We start from the raw sequence: 3,456 nt of genomic DNA, 5'->3' as shown, positions 1-3,456 counted from the left end.
TAACTTAAATGAGTGCCAGATGCTGAGCTAATGCTTTTCACCCATTATCACATTCAATCTTCACAACAATGCTGGGACATAGTCACCTATCTTTAATCTCCATTTTATAGAGGAGGAAATAGAGGCTTAAATGGGTTACATAGAAGTCAAGGGTAAACTTAAAGATCAAGATCTTCCCGCTAATTGATGGCTAAGTTTGGATTCAAAACCAGCCATGTGACTTAAGGCTCATACTTTCTTTTTTTTTTTTTAAAGATTTTATTTATTTATTTATTTGACAGAGAGAGATCACAAGTAGGCAGAGAGGCAGGCAGAGAGAGAGGAGGAAGCAGGCTTTCTGCAGAAGAGTAGAGAGCCCGATGTGGGGCTCGATCCCAGGACCCTGGGATCATGACCTGAGCCAAAGGCAGAGGCTTTAATCCGCTGAGCTACCCAGGCGCCCCAAGGCTCATACTTTCTAATCACTAGGCCTTACAGTTTCCGTAGAAAACTGGGATGCTCAGAGCCCATGTTTTCCATAATGCAGACAAAGATAATCTGTAGCAAGAAGAAAGAATAAAAAAATAGAAAGAAGGTGAGAAAAGAGGTAGAGGTAGGGCCCTAACAGGGCTCGAGACCTAGCTTCCAGTTGTTCCTGAGGCTCGGGAACATCCATGTCATTTTCCAAACCTGGTTGTTTCATCAGATACTTAAGTCCTTCCAATACCACCTCCTCCCCGCCGCCTTCTAGTTCCATTTGATGTGCTTTCCGCAACTCACAAAGCAGAAGTCCTACTAACACAGGAAACAGAAGACAGTCTAGGTATTAATACACAGAGCAGCATTAGCGATAAATGATCTCATCTATGCCAGGTTCTTTTGATTGCAAGAAACAAAGATTGAGTCAATTTACCAGAGCCAAGTTACTCATTACTTAGAGACAAATTAAAAGGAGGGCTTAGAAGAAAACATACGTGCACTAAAACCCGAGTAAATTGAACCACGAAGGCCTCAGGAAGAGTTGAAACTGCGTCAGTAGCACTGAGGAATAGCCACCCCCTCGCCTCGCAGGGCTTCTTGGCTTCTCAGTGAATCAGCACCGCTCTCTCTGGACCAGCCTTCTCAAATTACTCATCTTACAACCGGCTGCAAAAGTAGCACTCCAGCCCCTGCACTTCTCTGGCCCTCCAGTTCCAGCACATACCACAACTGTAGCGCCCCTTTGTGTCTCTTACTGCAGCTTTCCAAGAGACAAGATTTCACTTCTGCTTTTCGTTTTAGATCAAAGTACAGGAGGCAGAAGTCATGAGGTATAGTTTGTGATCAGATGTCCAAATAGCTGTGGTCCGGCGGTTCCAAGGTGTAATGGTGAGCACTCTGGACTCTGAATCCAGCGACCCAAATAGCTGTGGTCATGGTTATGTGGCCTACTACTGCCCATCCAGTACGGTCAATGGGTAGGGATTTTACTAGAAAGGGGTGTGCACAGGACAGTAATAATTGGCATTTCTAATCAAGCCTACTTAAATGTAATTTGAACTCTTGCCAGTAAAAAAAAAAAAAAAAAATTAAACACGATGCAAAGACCCATTCCCTAAAGACCCTCTCTAATTATCTCAAGTTGGCAAGAGAGTTCGCCTTCTGGTGTTTGTAAGCTTGTGTGCTATCCTCTACCTCAAAGTGCACCTTCTTCAAGTTCCCAGTCCCACCTGCACCTGCACTAAACACTCTGCATTGAGCTAGACTACTCCACTCACTTGGGAGTCTATTAATTTTTTTCTCCCCTTAACCACACTAAAGACTTTGCTTAGTAAAGCATTTTGAAGATTTAGAAAGTGACTGTTCAGTCTGCTTAGGATTTATATCCCAAACAGATGTGCCAAGAAGTCATAGGAATCAAACTGCTGTTCTGTGAGCAGAATAATATATTAACTTGCCTTTTAGCAGTTTCGATTACACAGCTGTACAAATTGCAATGGAGTCTTCATAGCTAAAGTTGCTTTTAGCAAAAGCACATCTTCTTCAGGATGGAAGTTTTAACATAGCAGGCATCTTGAGGGGCATGCATCCTTGTAAAAGACTTCTCATTATTTGAGAGAAATTCATCTAGGAAATTGAGATATGGTAGTACTTAACCTACCTTGAGGAATACTCTGCTTTTCATCATAATAGCCGAACTGGATGTTATTTCATGATGAAAATAAGGAGCTCCTAAATAATGGTTCCATCATCTTACACTTTCAGTCTTTCTGAGCCTCAGTTTTCTCAACTGTTAAATCACGGTATCAGTACCCATCTTATAAGGTTGTTGTAAGGAGCCAATGAAAGCTTTATAAATAGCTTAACAAACTGTCAACCATAGTAAGTGCTCAACAAATGTTAGTTACCATAATTATTACATTTTGTTTCTCACCTTAGCAAATCAAAATGTATTTTTAACAGTTTCTCATTTTACCCTTTCAACCTATGGGTAGGTATGGTGCTAAGTATATCCCCATTTCGTAGTACAATTAACAGAAACAGGTTAAATAATTCAGGGTAAGTAATTTTTTCCAAGGTAACATAGACAGTAATTCACATCTCTGACTTCTTTTTTTTTTCCCCACATCAGACAGGTCATGTGCAGAGGTCGTAACAAGGTTTGAGGGAGCCGCATGTCACACAAATGCGTGAACACCCAATCATCAAGCTTATGAACTACAAAAGGATCCCACATCTGTGACTTCTAATTGAATATTCCTTCTGCACAGAACTTAAGTTCTGTGACAGGGACTTTAGTGAAAGGAGAAGGCTAATATTATACTAAAGAAAGACTCCTCCACAACTTTCATCTAAAAATTGTTACTCAGCTAGAAATATATGAACCTCTACTTCTGGCAGCCTGGAAAGCTAGATGACCTGAGGGTCCACTAGCTATGATACAAATTCTGATTTGAATCAAAACTAATATGCACTTAAAAGTTTTGCTGGATTTTGGGCGCCTGGGTGGCTCAGTGGGTTAAGCCTCTGCCTTCGGCTCAGGTCATGATCTCAGGGTCCTGGGATCGAGTCCCGCATCAGGCTCTCTGCTTGGCAGGGAGCCTGCTTCCTCCAATCTCTCTCTCTCTCTGCCTGTCTCTCTGCCTACTTGTGATCTCTCTCTGTCAAATAAATAAATAAAATCTTAAAAAAAAATAAAATAAAATCTTAAAAAAAAAGTTTTGCTGGATTTTGATGAAAGGGATCAAAAAGAAAAAAAAAAGTGAGCTCAAACAAGAGCAGGGAGCAATAAGCAAACAAGCCGGAGTTGTCACAGGCAAGTACCAGTACCGGTCCAGGTCAGAGACACTGAGCTTGGAAGCACAGCGCAAGGTGTGGAAATCACACCTGAGATTCCTTCCTGCTTTGAGTCTGGTTTTGCAAGAGGAGCTTCAGAGATACCTCCTCAGTTGCATCTCAGACCTCCTCTCAGAATCAAATGCAACTATTCTCTACAGT

At 41.6% G+C, this 3,456-nt stretch overlaps 1 non-coding gene across 1 annotated transcript; it reads right to left on the bottom strand.

Moving 5' to 3' along the window:
* Positions 1-2,584: 2,584 nt before the first annotated feature.
* On the bottom strand, positions 2,585-2,688 carry LOC125088265 (small nucleolar RNA U13). The gene has a single exon (XR_007123661.1). It is a non-coding gene; the product is annotated as a small nucleolar RNA U13 (small nucleolar RNA).
* Positions 2,689-3,456: the final 768 nt, after the last annotated feature.

This window comes from Lutra lutra, chromosome 16 (assembly GCF_902655055.1).
Source record: "Lutra lutra chromosome 16, mLutLut1.2, whole genome shotgun sequence".
NCBI classification, from domain to species: domain Eukaryota; kingdom Metazoa; phylum Chordata; class Mammalia; order Carnivora; family Mustelidae; genus Lutra; species Lutra lutra.
This window is presented reverse-complemented; position numbering and strand designations above follow the sequence as displayed.